Source organism: Gopherus evgoodei, chromosome 6, assembly GCF_007399415.2.
Source record: "Gopherus evgoodei ecotype Sinaloan lineage chromosome 6, rGopEvg1_v1.p, whole genome shotgun sequence".
Taxonomy (NCBI): Eukaryota; Metazoa; Chordata; order Testudines; family Testudinidae; genus Gopherus; species Gopherus evgoodei.
In genome coordinates this window covers 17036624-17053069 of record NC_044327.1, presented here as the reverse complement: position 1 = coordinate 17053069, position 16446 = coordinate 17036624, and the positions used below count along the sequence as shown (strand labels likewise).

The following is a 16446-nucleotide window of genomic DNA, read 5'->3' as shown; positions in this document are numbered from 1 at the left end:
TTGAGTTACATGAGGTAAGGCAGAGGAATGAATGGAAAGGGAGGGAAGCAGATGAGGCTTTCATGTTGTGAAGAGGAAAGGCAAGGAGATAGATGGCAAAAAAGTCTGTGGAGAAAAACTGAAGTCTTTATTAATAATCAGTGGATAGGAGGATGTTATAGGGGATTGGATTTATAAAGCAAGTGTACCCCATCCTCAATGTAATGATAACAAAACCAGCAGTTTTTGCATGGATTTCAGGAAACTGTTCCCCTCACCAATCCCGTGTGATATAGATGCAGCTTAAACTATAGTGCAGGGCTAGGCAACCTATGGCATGCGTGCTGAAGGCAGCATGCAAGCTGATTTTCAGTGGCACTCACACTGCCCAGGTCCTGGCCACCGGTCTGGGAGGGGAGCTTTGCATTTTAATTTAATTTTAAATGAAGTTTCTTAAACATTTTAAAAACCTTATTTACTTTACATACAACAATGGTTTAGTTATATATTATAGACTTATAGAAAGAGACCTTCTAAAAACATTAAAATGTATTACTGGCACATAAAACCTTAAATTAGAGTGAATAAATGAAGACTTGGCACAGCACTTCTGAAAATTGCCAACTCCTGCTATAGTGTTTGCTATCCATGAAGGCTGAAATGACTGCTGTGAGAGAGAGAGAGAAATGGAAGAACCGAATGAAACCCTGAGTCCTGGGAAACTATATGCACATGTACAGGAGAGAGAGAGAGAGAGAGAGTATGTGTGTGTGTGTGTTTTTGCGGGGAATGAATGGGATCTGGACAGATCACTGAGACTAGGTTTAATAAATACAGGTGCTAAAGAGGAAAAGGGAGAACCGGGGAGTGAATGGGAGGAGAAGCTGCCAGACACAGGGCACAGAGATTTCCTGAATGGGACAATCAGGGAGACAAAACGGGGGTGGAGACGGGGCAGAAAATACCACAGGGGTTAGGGGGGCAGGTGGGCCATGAGCATGGGCGTGGGGGACAGCTGGAACAGTGTATGGGGGCGAGGGCAACAGGAAGGGTGTGGGTGCAGGTGGGGAATGAGCAAGGGGGCAGCACGTGTGGGGCAGGTGGGAACGAGGGGCATGAGCATGGGGGCAGCAGGAAGGGGGTGTGAAGCAAGTGGGGAGGAGGCGCATGGGGGTGGGATGTGTGGGGCAGATGGGGGAGGGGCATGAGCATAGGGGCAGCTAGGGGAGGGGCGTGAGGGGAAGGGCATCACCACGGGGCAGGGGGCAGATCGAGGGGGTGCGTGAGGAAACGGGGTGTGCGGGGCAAGTGAGGGGAGGGCCCGAGCGCGGGGCAGCCGGGCGGATCACGGGGGCGGGCAGGGTGACGCCCGCGGCGGCCGGAGTGCGGAGGGGGGGACGCTCTCCGTGCCCCCTCGCCCCTCCCCGCGGCAGCAGGCGGCGCGGCCAGGCCCCGCTGCCGCGCGGAGCCCGGCGCTCTCGGAGCCGCTGCCCCTGGCTGGCGGCGGGGTGGGGGAGGAGGCGGAGGAGCCCGCCTGGGCGCGCCCCCCGCGCGGCTCTCCCGCCGCAGAGCGAGCGGGCTGTGCGCGGCTGCAGGCGGAGGGGGCGAGCTCGGCCAGTCCAGGTAACGGGGGGGGGGGGGACTGACTGTCCGGGTTTGCCTCTGTCCGTCCGTCCGTGATGGCCCTTTGTGCGCCCTGCCAGCGGCTGCTTTAACCTCCGTCCCCCGCTCCTCTGGCGAGAGCTGAGCATCGGGTCCTAGCAACCCCCCAGGGCTGGGAGAACCCCCCGCCGCTGGTCCTGTGCCGGTCAGCGATGGCTTTTGGGGTGGTGGGGAATGAAATGCTGCGGCGGCGGCTGCTGCTCAGACGGCGGTTTGGGGCACGAAGAACTTGCAGGCGTTTCACTGCTGCGGACACGTCTGAGGCTTTGGAGCGGCTGGGCTCCCGTGGATTTGTCTCGGCTCTTCGTCCAAGTGCAACGTGGGAAATGGGACTCGCTCCACGCAGCACGCGGGCTGGGAAAACCTACCTGATCGCCCGTGTTTTCCCACGCGGGTGGCACTGCGCGTTTTATGTTAAGCTTTATTCTAGTTAAGTAAAGTGGCTTTTTGTCTTCAGTGTGCTAGCCAGTGTCGAGCATCACTGAACGGGTCATAATGGTTTAGCTTTATTGTTTTTTTCACTGCGTTATTCCCCTCTCATGATCCCAACCACAGCTTGGCTTTTAGCTCCGACCAGCCAAAAGAAATCAAAGGAAGGGGAGGGACTTAGGTTTGAGTTGGAGGCTGGAGTTTTAGAGACTTGTTGCTCTGGAATACGGTGGTTCAAAGTTTATTTTGTGTCTTTTCTTTGATGCCATATGGTCTTTGATGTCCAAGAGTGAAGATATCTTAGACCTACTACTTCCGTCTTGGCTGAGGTGGTTGATACAGGTGAGGAGCTCCAGCTCTTAATGGTTAACCCTTTCATTGCCTGGATCTCTCCTGTACCCCCGCAGGTCTCTTACTCATGTTGCTGACAACGACATACCAGATTCTACCAGCATGGTTATTAATTCATACGGTCTTAAAACAAATGTGTGTATTTTCTATTTTGGTATCTCAGTCTTTGATCTGCTTAATTTATTGGTGCATGTATGTATGAATATTGACAGCATCTAACTGTCACCTATTACTCTGTGTGTGTGTGTTATATAGTGTGTTGTCCTGTAAATAGCTTACCACTAATCGTGTTTAATAGGCAATCTTGCTAGACAAGTCTTGTTTCTTCTGGACTAACGTAATTATTCAAACAGTTAAAAATCTGCCTGGAATAATTAATGGTCATTTCTTTCATTAATGGACATTGACAGTGCTGCCAGCATTGATTTACTTAGGGATAGTACAGCTTTTCCATGCAATGTCCCTGGATTTCTCGATACCAGACACACACTGAAAAGTCCTACTTCAGTGGTTGCCACCCCTTTTTTCTATCGGTCACTTAAAAGAAAAGCTTGCTCAAGAGAGACCAAAACCATATTGCCAACATTATCAACTACAGTCTGAGTTGTCTAGTGGAACTTGTAAAAGGAAAGGAAAAGAGGAGGGACTATAATTCAGTGAATGAAGAGCAGATGGGAATGCAGGCGTATGAACAAGTTAAGAGAAGAGTGAGCTGCAGGAAAGTTTGAAGACAAAAGAGTTGAAGTTAAACTAAAGGAGAAGAAAGAGGAGCAAGAAAGAGCGAGTAGAACCAGAGTGAAACAGGAGATGGAGAGACCTATTCTGTTCCTCTCCCTCCCATTATTTCCCCCCTTTCTACTTTTCTCCCACCTTTTGTGGTGACTTGGAAACTTCTCTGCCTGGAAATTCTATAGAAGATTCTTTTGATAGATTTTCTATCAATGTTTCTCCTCCCCAAACTCCCATTGATATGAACTGTCTTCATCATGTGCAGCTCCAGCCTTTAATCATGGGAGCCTTTCTCCTTGTTTTCTTACATCCCCTAACGTCTACAAAGATCCATGGCTTCTGTTGATTGAGAAGTAGAAACTCTTTTTTGATATTTTTCCCTCACGGCTATAATCTTTTAAAAGTTTGAGAAAATATGGCTTCTGAGCTTCAGTAGATGACATACCTTCTGTAACTTTTTGTTTAAATTTTGGCTGGCTGGCTGTGACTTGACTTCGGTTAGACGAAACTACTGGAAAAGAAAGTAAGCGGATCTTTAGAAAAAAAGAGACTCTCTCGTGCCAAGTCAGGTTTGTTACGTTGTCCCATCTGGTTTAAAATGAGTTACTAAGGTCTGAGAATCATGTTTCAATTTGGCAGTCAAAACTGCATGCCATGCAGCCTTCTACTAGCATGAGTATACTGTGTCATTAAAATGAAATATTCCAGTGGTTTCAGCAACAGATTAGGTACTGACATTAGTTGGAGACTCAGTACAGAACTGGTTACTGTGATTTTATTTATAAATGCTCAATTATATAACCCCTTTGATAGGTCCGTACATAAGATTTGTATTTACAGTTGAACCTCAGAGTTATGAACTGACAAGTCAACCACACACCTCATTTGAAACCAGAAGTACACAATCAGGCAGCTGCAGAGGACCCCTCTTTCTCCCTCCCCCCCAAAAGGCAACTCCGGTACATTACTGTGTTAAACGTAAACTACTAAAAAATAAAGAGAAAGCAGCATTTTTCTTCTGCATAGTAAATTTTCAAAGCTCCATTAAATCAGTGTTCTGCTGTAAACTTTTGAAAGAACAGCCATAATGTTTTGTTCAGAGTTAGGAACAGCCTCAATTCCCCAGGTGTTCATAACTCTGAGGTTCTGCTGTAATATAAACCTGTAAATTATATTAATGACTCAAAAGGGATCTGGTGATCTTGGGTGGTGTGTATGTGGTTTTTGTTTTGTTTAGCATTTAACCAAAATAATTAAGAAAACACATTTAAATGTACTTCAAAGAGCCATCTTTTTGAATTCTGCCATTTGATGTTGTTCACTTGTATTAAGTTTTTCATTGTTGGGGTAGTGGAAACTGGGTGCTTAACTCTTAGTTACTGACTCCCTGGAATAATTATCAGCTATGCAGAGAGAGTTACAGAAGAAAAACTTCAGGAGAAAAGTGACTGGTGACATTTCCTTTCCCCTCTATTTCAAAACACATAGTTTAAAAATGAAAAACAGCTTTTGAGCCAAAACATTTGTGAGCTACAAAACGGTTAGTAACTCAACCAGTGATCTGTGCAAGTAGGTAACAATTAACTCATGTTAAGAGGTGTGAAGAGATCTAGTCAAGATGAAAGGTTTGTCACTGGGAAGTTTTGCAGTGCATTATAAATACAAAACAGTAATTGCTTTCATGCTAAGAAATGCAAAGAGAAAATTGGACAACTGTTGAAGCACTCTCAGCACAGGAATGAAGCTTGTTGGAAAATGTATAATGCAGAGCTGAAGGAGGAATTGTTTGGAACCTAAACGTAGATAGGGCAGACAGTAACACAGTTGTGATGAACAGCTCAGAGTACCCTAATGAGGAGTGTGTTGCTTCAGAAGGGCCTGATCATAGGGCTTGTCTACACTTATGTTTTGTAGCGCTCTAACTTGGTGGCTCGGGGGGTGAAAAATCACCCCCCCACCCCCGAGCGCAGCAAGTCTGAGCATTTTAAAGCGCTAGTGTCGACACGCTCCGAGCACTGGGAGCCAATCCCCTCGTGGAGGTGGATTACCAGGAGCGTCGGGAGAACTCCTTCCCAGCGCTTGCACACGACCACACTCACACTTCAAAGCGCTTTGAAGTTTCCAGTGTAGCCATGCCCTTAATGTAACGGGTTTTGTGAAATCTTTCATTGAACTTAACATGGCCAAAGTTAAATAGAAATCTCTCATTTAAACCAATAGAATAATATTTCTTTAAGCAGCTTCCCTCCTTGGGATTGTTACCATTTTGTCTCTCTCAGTTCCCAGATGTTTTGTTCATTAACTTCCAGATGTGAGAGATTTCCATCAGAAATCTTAAGTGCTGGGGGTTGGGCAATGTTACGTGGTGTCACCATGCTAACTTTTTATAAAACATATTACAGTGCCCAAGCAGTAAATGCAGAAGTCATATATGGTGACTGATTATATGTGAATATAGCTTGCTTTCCCTCACCCCCCCCCCAAATACCTTGTGTAGTTTTGCATCTTAAGAAAGCATGTGTCCACTTTGCATACATACTTGATTCTGGTGGGTCAGGAACACCTAGAAAAAGCCCAAGGAATGAAATAGTTACACAGTGGGACTGGTATTTTTGAAAAATGGCAATAAGAATATAATTTGGGTCTGTCAACTTTAGCTGTCCTCTTTAGGGAATGAAAGCTGTATGTATTTTTAAGGGACACTGTCAATTCAAAACTTCAGACAGAAGTGCCATTTTTAACTGCAGTTGTGACAAATAATACCAAAATGAGAAATATGTAACTGAAAAAAAGTCTAGTCTTTTCAGTGTGTTTACTTTGTGGATTAACATCTTGTCCATAGTCAGTTTCATTGTCTCCCCCCACATCTCCTCCATACACAGTTTTCTCTTGTTTGTGAGGATCTTTTAAACAGCAAGAAAAGAGAGAAAGAGACTTTTAAAAATAGGAAAATGAGGTTGTAGATATTAGCAGAAACTCTTCTTTTAATTGACTAGATTTTGAATTGAAAGGGCTGCTTTAATATCAGGTGTTTATAATTTCCCTTTTGAATGGAAGAGGTTTGGGACTGACCCATTTTAGCTGTTGGAATTAAATGATATGGAAAAAAAAATCCATATTATTTCCCAGTAAATTTGCTCATGAGCTATTTTAAGTAATAGTCAAAATACAACTTTCACCATGTGTGTTTTGCAACAATGTGTCTGCATATGCTTTTAGGCAATGTTATATAAACATTGCATTCTATAATATTGTGGTGTAAGAACTGTACTGAAAATTTTCAAATAACTGGGGAAGTACAGTTCTTTTTAAAAGAAATTTTAAAGGGCTTGATCCAAAAGCCATGAATGTCAGTGATAACACCCTCATTGACTTCAATGGACTTTGAATCAAGTCCAAAGTTAGGATTTAGATGAGGAAGGCAAGATTGCTTCCAGAAAGGAAAGTAGTACTCCATAGGAAAAAACAAAAATAAAAAACAGCTGTTTGTGTTTTGAGAGATTTGGGTTTTGTTTTTCTAGGTTAATCTTTATGGTATAACTGCTTTAAAAGAAGTGGAAATATTGCCAGTACATCCTCAGTGTTTCAGTACTTGCGCTATAACAAAATGGTAACGTATGAAACAGGTCCACTATTTTGTTTTTGTTTTTTTTAAGTGAAGAAACAGGGAAAAGTGTATGAAAAATGTCTGCTCTAGTATCTCCAGCCTGCTTCTTCCTCCCTTTCTGTTCCCACCCACCCTCTTCCCGGTAGCTCTAAGCTGATTAGAAGTATCCCTGAATTCCAGATTCTTGGGTATTGTTGGGTGGAAGAATACGCTCTAGAATTTGAATATGTTCTAATATGAAAATGCAAATACTACTTTACACATTTGTAACCTGACCATGAAAAGTATAGTTTGTATGACAACAGTTTGTCTATATATGCTCCTTTCTCAATTGGCTTCTCCATTCTCAGACTGCCCATGGCTCCGCTTTTCTGTATGGTGGAACAATATTCTTTCTAAAATCAATATGACCTATTCATAGTTTTTGCAGAGATAGTTTGTTCTGCATGAACCAACTTGTTAATCATGCTGTATGTCCTGCATCCTCTTCTTAGAAAGTCTGCCTTTGTTTTGACCTCCACAATGCAGACAATTAGAGTAGTGGGTATAAAACTATGAGTAGTTTAGTTCAAGTGGTGGTTACTCTAGAGGAAAGAGGAATTTCTTCTTAAAAAGAAAACAAATGTTCTTCTTCTACTTCTGACAGGAAAAAAAAAAAACATTACCCTTAGACTTGTGTGTCTGTTCAGGTTAAAAGATCCTGGTTGGCTGGCATGTTTTACCTCTTTCTGACAGTGTGTGCAGACATCTGGTGCGGATATGATATCCATGTTGCCTCTGACTCTGTTTAAGTCAATTTGGGGATGAATGGCCTGGACAGAATCCTGCACTGGCAAATGTGGCAACACTTATTTTTAAAATTATTATCAGGGAAGTTAGATGATTAAAATTACCCCATTTCTAATGGGGAAATACAGGGCAAGGTGTGGCTCAGCATTGTCCCTTGCAGTTTCATAGCCTGCAGTTCTCACACAAGCAGCTATATGGGAGATCTTTTCAGTGGATATTTTGAGCAGAGAACAAAAAAATAGTTTGCAGTTACATCAAAAAATGAGACTAAATGATATTAGCGGGAACACTGTCTGGGCTGTCTGTAGCAATGAGAATTGAGTGGTACACTAAAGTTTTGTTCCAATGTTAAGATTTGTAAACATCTTAGAGCCCATCAGACATTTGGGAATTTTTTTTTAAGCTTGATGTACAAACTGGAGACTATCTTACCCATTATTAAAAATGTGTTGGTAAACAGTTTGCAAGTCCAGTATCTTCTTTCTGCTTCCATTTCTGATTAACAGGCAACGTTCTCTGAAATGATGCTGTGTTTTGTGTTTTTTTTAAGCTTACTGAAAAGAGTGCTGATGAGCTTGGTAATCATGTGGAGTGAAATACAGCTAAGAGGAGCCTATGCACCACTTAAGTCCTACTTACTCCTTATTTAAGGGACTGAGTGCTGTATGAACCCCTCTGCAGAGGGTGAGTTTCAGACATGGTTTAATAAATAAGTTAATTTCTTTGTGTGCTAGAAAAATCTTATACTATATTACTCAGAGGAACAAGCAAAAAAAAAAAAGGTGGGATTGGAATAAAAATCAAGGCCATTCTGCATAACATACTGGAGATTTAAGAGAATGGTAAAATTTGGCAAAGGGAATCCATGCTATTTTCCATTTTTAAGTGTTTTTCTGTCTTTCTTTTAGGGAGGACATGTAAAATAATGTGTTGGCAACCTGTTCTAAGGTAGCAGTAAGCAAAGACTTGGCCATTTGAAGATGGCTGGCTCTTGTTTGGTTTAAAAAAAAAAAAAGACCATGATTGTATTTTTTATTATGGAGATGTTGGTTATAAGCTCATAGTTAAGTGAGTTTTGCACTTAGAGATTCAATCCTCACTTTATATGTCGACTAGGGCTGTCAATTAATCGCAGTTAACTCAAGTGATTAACTCAAAAAATTAATCATAATCAATTGCAATTTTAATTGCACTCTTAAACAATAGAATATCAATTGAATTTTATTAAATATTTTGGATGTCTTTACATTTTCAAATATATTGATTTCAGTTGCAACACAGAATATAAGGTGTACAGTGCTCACTTTATATTACTTTTGATTACAAATATTAGCATTGTAAAAATGGAAACAAAAGAAATAGTATTTTTCAGTTCACCTCATACAAGTACTGTAGTGCAATCTCTTTATCATGAAAGTGCATTTTACAAATGTAGATTTTTTTTTTGTTACATAACTGCACTCAGTAACAAAACAATGTAAAACTTTAGCGCCTACAGGTCCACTCAGTCTTACTTCTTGTTCAGCCAATCACTAAGACAAACAAGTTTTCTTACCTTTACGGCAGATAATGCTGCCCACTTCTTATTTACAATGTCACCTGAAAGTGAGACTTTTGTAGCTAGCATTGAAAGGTATGAACAAGAAGTAGGACTGAGTAGGCTTGTAAGCTCTAACATTTTACATTGTTTTATTTTTGAATGCAGTTTTTTAATGTAATTCTACATTTGTAAGTTCAATTAATCATGATTAATTTTATTAATTGTGCCATTAATCATGCTTAATGTTCTTAATCACTTGACAGCCCTAATATAGACCTATGTATTATAACTTCGTACTAGATATTGGTGGCTATTTAATATTACTGAGCTTAACACAAATATCAATGGTAGAAATAAGTAACCTGTACCTGTAGTCCCTAGTTGATACTGCATAGCCCACTTTGACAACTCCTTTTATTTGGGGGTGTGCACGTGGGATGAGAGGGAACCAGTATGCGCGTTGTCCTGTTGGAGAAAGATATGGGCATAACGTGTCTTGCTTCTTTGTTTGACGTTGTCCTGTCTGTTATCATGGGATATCTGTAGGGCCCTGCCAAATTTACAGCAATGAAAAAAGTGTCACAGACTGCAAAATCTGGTCTTTTGTGTGCTTTTATCCTATCCTACACTGATTTCACAGGCAGACCAGAGGTTCTCAAATTGGGGAATTGCAGGGGGGCTGCAAGGTTATTTTAGGGGGTATTATGATACTGCCATCCTTACTTCTGCCCTGCCTTCAGAGCTGGGTGATCGGAGAGTGGCGGCTGTTGGCGGGGCGCCCAGCTCTGAAGGCAGTGCTCTGCCAGCAGCAGTGCAGAACGAAGGGTGGCAATGCCATACCATGCCACCCTTACTTCTGCACTGCCTTCAGAGCTGGGTGGTCGGAGAGTGGCGGCTGTTGGCGAGGTGCCCAGCTCTGAAGGCAGTGCTCTGCCAGCAGCAGTGCAGAACGAAGGGTGGCAATGTCATACCATGCCACCCTTACTTCTGTGCTGCTGCTGGCGGTGGCTCCTCCTCCAGAGATGGGCTCCCAGCCAACAGCTGCTGCTCTCCAGCTGCCCAACTCTGAAAGCAGCACTGCCATCTGCAGCAGAGAAGAACTAAGGGTACAGTATCACAACCCTTCCCCCCCATCCCCACAACACCTTTCTGGGTCAGGACCCCTACAATTACAGCACCATGAAATCTCAGCTGAAACAGCTGAAATCATGAAATTTGCTATTTTTAAAATCCTAGGACTGTGAATTTGGTAGGACCCTACGTATCAGTAAAGGTTCCACATGAATTTCAGTTGATCTGTCAAATATAATACCTAGCAGCTGAATGAGTTATTGGTGCTGGCAAAGTAATCTTCAATTGCCTTGCTGAAGTTTGACTTTTGGGCTGAGGTTTAGTGGTGATACTGTTGTTACATTGTTTGAAGTATATCCATTTTTTCCTTTCCCTCCAGAAGGAGTATTGTATTAAACTACAAATATTAATTATTTAAATCAGTGGTGCAGAAGAATGCAAAGGCCTGCAAATTTCAGGTCTAGCTGCATAGCTGGGAATTCTAGAAGGGCTGAGGGATTGATCTTGGCAGTTGAATCTCCGTATATATAACTTTTACTGCTACATTCAGCTAGCAGTGCCGGCACATCAACAAATTGTCTCATGGATACACTTTGTGGTAATGAAAAGCAAAACAGTATTTCAGTTTGCATCAGCTAAGTTTTCTTGGGACATAACTTTTTAAAATTGTGATTCTATTTTACCAATTATACCAGTGTCCATTATTCAGGTCAGGAGTGGTCAACATGGTATTTTTATTTGTATCTTCCTAGACCAGTAGGACTCCTCTTTTCACAGTCTGGATAGTAGAACACAGAGGTAAATTTATATGAGCTGGGGTTTTCTTGAGTAATTTGTGGTTCTCATACAACACAGGCATTGGGACAGGTAGGAGTTGAGTGATTCATTAGATTGATTAGGTGTGGTTTTTACAATGTGTAAGTAGTTGTGAGATGAGCTGTGTTAAATGGAAGGGGTGTTGCTTTGATGTGGTAAGGAAGCTGTAATGCAGGATGTAAATGGACAATTTGGTTACATTGCCTGGGGTCATGTTTATTACTTTAAACTTAATAGCATTTTGCAGTGTTTACTTGATAGTTCTACACTTCATGTTAATTACTAGAGTATAAAAGATTTCACATGACAGGTTATGGGGATAAGCAACAGGTGAGAATAACATCAGAATCAAAATAACATACGACTGATTTGAGAATTGCCCCTCCTCTTGTGTGAGTAGCTGTTCCAAAAAGCTATCACTCAAGTTACCAGTTCAGAATAACTTTCAACTATAATTAACGTGGACTAGATTTCTAATGTATGCCCCCCCCATTTCATTGACACTCAATGGAATATGAACCTTGTTCTTCAAACTAGTCCTTTTCATTGTCAATTAATCCACTGTCATGTAAACAAAACAAAATAAAACTTAACTATTGGAGGTGCAAATACCACTGATTCAGTTAGATCAGAGGAACATTTTTGTTTGTTGTAATGCTAGTCAGATGTAAACGTGAAAAAAAAGAATCACTAGGAAAACGAGGGGATTAAAAAAAGAAAAAAACAAATGACACAAACCATACTGGAAGAAGGCAACACAAACTGTTCAACCCATGAGATTGTGATTTGACTACACAGACTATTCCCTGAAAGATGTAGTATAACTAATATGTACATTGATCTTTTGGATAACTTAAAGGTTTGTTTGCAGGTTTTGACGGACACCAGATTGTACAGCTTTGCCAGGGTAGCTAAAACTCCAATTAAGATTTTTTTTACAAAATGCATGGATAGTTTTCTGTAATGAAATGCAAAGTATCTTTCCTACAGTCTGATTGAAGGGAGTCATTTTTGTACATGGTTGCTTGGTAACTTAAAATAAAAACTTGTAGTTTTGTATAAAAGCCAATAAAGACAGAAAAATGCAGCATCGTGTTGTGCTGCTTCCAGAATCTGCAACAGTTTCTGTCACTTTTAGAAAGCTGCTCGTACTTCCAAAATAAACTGTTAAAAACATATCACAACTGCTGCTATCTACTGATGGACTCTGGATTTGAAGGAACATGGAGTGGGTGGGGAGTGGATGGAAATTTCCATCATAGTCACCATGGATAGTTCATTGAAGATAGGTCTGCTGCATAAATTAAACCGCCAGTCTTGCAAGCTCTTAGGGTATGTCTGTACTACCCACCGGATCGGCAGGTAGTAATCAATCTATTGGGGATTGATTTACCGTGTCTCATCTAGACACGATAAATTAATCCCTGAATCAATACCCATACTCCACCTCGGCAGGAGGAGTAAGCAGAGTTGCTGGGGGAGCCGCGGCGGTCAACTTGTCGCTGTGAGGATGGCCAGGTAAGTCGAACTAAGATACTTGCATCCTAAATAATGGCACAATTGCGCAAAGTCTTCAGTTGCGTATCTTAGATCAATTCCTGCCTCTCCCTCCCCAGTGTAGACCAGCCCTTAGGCTGTGTCTACACTACGCAGCTTTTAGCAACACAGTCATGCTGCTAAAAGGTGCGCAGTGTAGCTGCTGTTTGTCGGTGGGAGAGCGCTGTTCACACTCGCACTGGTCCTCCACAAAACTTTTGTCTTTCGGGAGAGTGAAAGACAAAAGTTTTGTCATTCAGTTGCCAGTGTAGCCATAGCCTCAAGCAAGTGTGCAACTTTGCTCCTGCAGGTAACACCCCACCAACCCTCCTGATTGACTTCAGTGTGAATACTTGAGACTAAAGTAACTAAGGTGCTTAAGTGTTTGCAAGACTATGGCCATGGAAAAATTGATTAGTTACTACTTTTTACCCTGATCCATAATCTGAAAACAAGAAGTCATGCAATGCAACTTAAAGAGTAGTACATTTAGAATAAATGAAATAATACTATTCACAGCATTGTCAACTTGTAGAATTCACTGGAAAAAATGTCAAACTTTTAACTACAGTTTTTGGGTCTAAGTGCGCTAGAGAATTATTACCGTTAGCGATATTTATTTCTATGCAGTGTTAAGACAACAGAAGGCAAACAAATCTCCTGCTTCAAGGTGTAAAATGTTCACACAAGGAAAATGGGAAGAGATCAGGAAGTTCTTTCCCTTACCCAACATTTCTCAGCATGAAAAGCAGCAAGACCTGGCATGTATAATCATGTATATGAAGTTTGCAAACTCTTAATCTAACCTTTCAAAGAAAAATAGAAAGTGAAAAAAAATCATGCTTCTTTCATAGGTTAGAGGCTCTCTTTCTTAATTGAACAATTCACTAACATTCTTTTGAAGCTAATTTGCATTTAAACATTCAGATTATATCCTTTTCATTAGATATCTACATCTGCACGATAACAGAATATCACAATTCTCTAAACAATTGGGGGGGAGGGGCGCACAGCTAAAGCAAATACACCTTTCTTCTTCCACATCCACAAAACAGCTGCTCAATCTGCAGGCAGAATAAACTACCACAAAATACAATAATCTGGAATTGCTGAAGTCAAGGAAGTCCAGAATTAAAACTAGCCAAATCCCAAATTACAAACGTAACATCTGAATATAGATTTGCATGGATCCTGACCATGGTGTGCAAATGGGAGTTTAATTAATGTTATCTTAAATAGACATCTGCTATAGTTGTACACTGAAGACTGTCAAGACCTTTTTTTAATGGGTTTCAGGCTGACACTACTGCAGACACATCAGCCTGTCAAAACAAACTGGAAATACAAAAATACTTTCTGGTGTAATATTACTTTAACGTTTTTGTTGGTCCAGTTAATTGCTTATTTAATTAACTCTACACTACTGTATTTGGCGAAGTTAGGCTGGCTAAAGTTTTTGGCAACAATTGACAATAAAGAAGAATTATCTTAATAGCCTGGTTTAAATTCTCTCTTTTCATGTCCCTCCCTCCACCCAAGGCTGCAAACAAACTTATCTGATGAACAGAAGCTTCAGAGAAAGAAGATCATACCTTTGATCTTTGGCACAATACAAGGCCAGCAAACCAAGTGGCCCAGAACAACCAAAATCCCAACGCTGACAAATTAAAATTTTCATTACTTTCTGTTCATCTTACATGCTGCCGATGGGCTCTAATAAGTCCTTGGTATAGTACCAGACTGAAAATCAAGACTGATATTAGTTGCTGACATTAGTTTCTTATTTTTAAAGATCAAAAGCAGACTAAAGGGGATTGTTGCCCACCCCTCCACCACACACTTTGCTTTCCTCAATTTCTTCAATGCCACAACTCAGCCAGTTGTGCCCCATTCTTCATTTTTGAGGTTTACATATAGCAGATTAGGTGTGGGCTCTCTCAGAAGTGTTAAAGAATCTGCAACTGCCAAGAACATTTACTAGAAAGCTGAAACAGGAGGCAGGTTTTCATTTTTATTCTCAGGAAGGTCATGCTGGTCATTCAGTACATTCAGGATTTTTAAATGTGAATCAGTTCTAAAGCTTGTCCTGGAAAGGTTACATGTATTTCTTTAATTTTAATTCTCAATTCATTAAGTAATGTTTGGAAACAAGTTACCACATGCTGAAGACTTTGTGCAATTGTACCATTATTTAGGATGCAACGACAACAAAAAGATAAGGTTTTTGGTGGTTTTTTTGTTTGTTTTTTTAGCATACACCCAACTGAGCAATCTTAGTTCTCCGATAAACCAACTTTAAAATTCCCTAGTAATCCGCAGACTGGACAGAAGTGGCAAGCATTCTGATCAGAAAGTTTAGAAGATGCTCTCCCTGGAATTCAAAAACGATAAGTCTGACAGAAAATTGGAGGGACGCAGTCATCTTTTAAAATCAACACTACTTGTAACACTAGAACTCTCTAGTTGACAGCACCACCCATGTAGCTGATTTGGCTATTTCCTAGTATAGTCAATAAGTTCTCTCTTGTTTGCATGGGTCCTTCACACAGCAAGAGAGGAGGGGAAAACATTTTAAAGGGTAAGAAAGTGTAAAATGATTTTTAAAAAAAATCAGCAAGGAGATTCAGGGGCAACTACTGTAACTGTTTTTAACTCTCTAAAAATATTTGAAATGGCAGTTACCTCAAGCTCTCCCCATGGGATTTAGTGAACATTTGCATGGATAGAAATTTACACGTGCATACACGTCAGAATGATGTCATGATAGTTCTCAACCAAAGCGTAAATGTAAAGCACCGTAGAGAAACCAGTAAAACACATTTTTTTCATTGTGAAGATACAGTCAGAGTGCAAAGGAGTCCTAGGGATCCAGAGAACAAAAGGAAAATTAAACTCGCCTCAGACAGTTGGTTTTGGAACCACTGCACCCACGCTGATCTCTCTGTGACTTTAATATGGTGCTGCACAGGAGACTGGGGTCTAAATTAATAAATACGTCTTATTCCTGAAACAAAAGCTTTTTGTTTGTTTGCTTTGAAGTATTCAGAAAGGAACATACACGCATGCCATTGAATTCAGGCTTATCGGACAATAGCCATAGTCGCCCAGTACTTTGTTGCATGAAATGCCCTAAACAAAGTTAGTGTTGCATCCCACTTGCTGTAATTCCCAAACAACTTTGATTCTGGTAATGCTTACAACCAACCGAGTAACATGTTCTACCAAGGAGGAAAAGACTAGCCCTGTAACTAAGTAAAGCCCTCTCCTACTCCCTCACATGTGTACAATTATCTATACCTGCAAACCAGCCTACCACCAAAAGTTAGGGGTGCAGGCTTCCAAATCAGTCCACAGTTGGTATGGTTCTGATCAAATTCAAGTCCCGCAACTCACCTCCTTCCTTTTAACTGCTGGAAGGGAAGCAGGAACTTTCTGTCCATCCATTCCCCCTTCACTGACTACTTCTTCAGAGCTATTCACCAGCACCTTCACGTTCAGACCCTTCTTTGCTTGTTTTTCTTGTGAACATCTTGTTGACCAATTTTTGTGCACATGAAAATTTGGGGAAAGATTTTGAGGCATGCAAATACGTGTACAAATAGGCATATTCATAGCAGAAGGCCTCATTCCAACACTTTATTTTAAAACCATTTATTTACTGTTAGAGATATAAATAACATACACAGAATTACTGTCTGTGCATGTGATAAAAGAAAATTGGTTGTAAAGTTTCCTAGATAGGCAACTGATAGGTCTGGTTTATACTGCTTCTCTCACGCCTTCACTTAAGAAGGAGCCCAGCTACTTTTAAATTTGGAGTGGATGTACATAGCCAAATATAATCTATTTTATACAAAATAGAACAGGTAAAATACTTAATTGTCCTAAAGAAATCACAAGCCTCTTCATTTCTACAATATCTCTTCCCTAAACTGTA

General features: G+C 40.9%; 1 protein-coding gene across 4 annotated transcripts in view; it reads left to right on the top strand.

The window, feature by feature from the left end:
• The first annotated feature begins 1519 nt into the window (after positions 1 to 1519).
• LPAR1 (lysophosphatidic acid receptor 1) overlaps positions 1520 to 16446 on the top strand; it is a 122677-nt gene continuing 107750 nt past the window's right edge. Inside the window, exon 1 of one of the 4 annotated variants that reach the window (XM_030567458.1) lies at positions 1520 to 1602. The gene's annotated coding sequence lies outside the window, so the exon portion shown is untranslated. Of the gene's footprint in view, positions 1603 to 2100; positions 2413 to 3010; positions 3674 to 3695; positions 3720 to 16446 lie in introns of those variants that run through there. The other 3 variants (XM_030567459.1, XM_030567462.1, XM_030567463.1) reach the window with 3 other exon arrangements.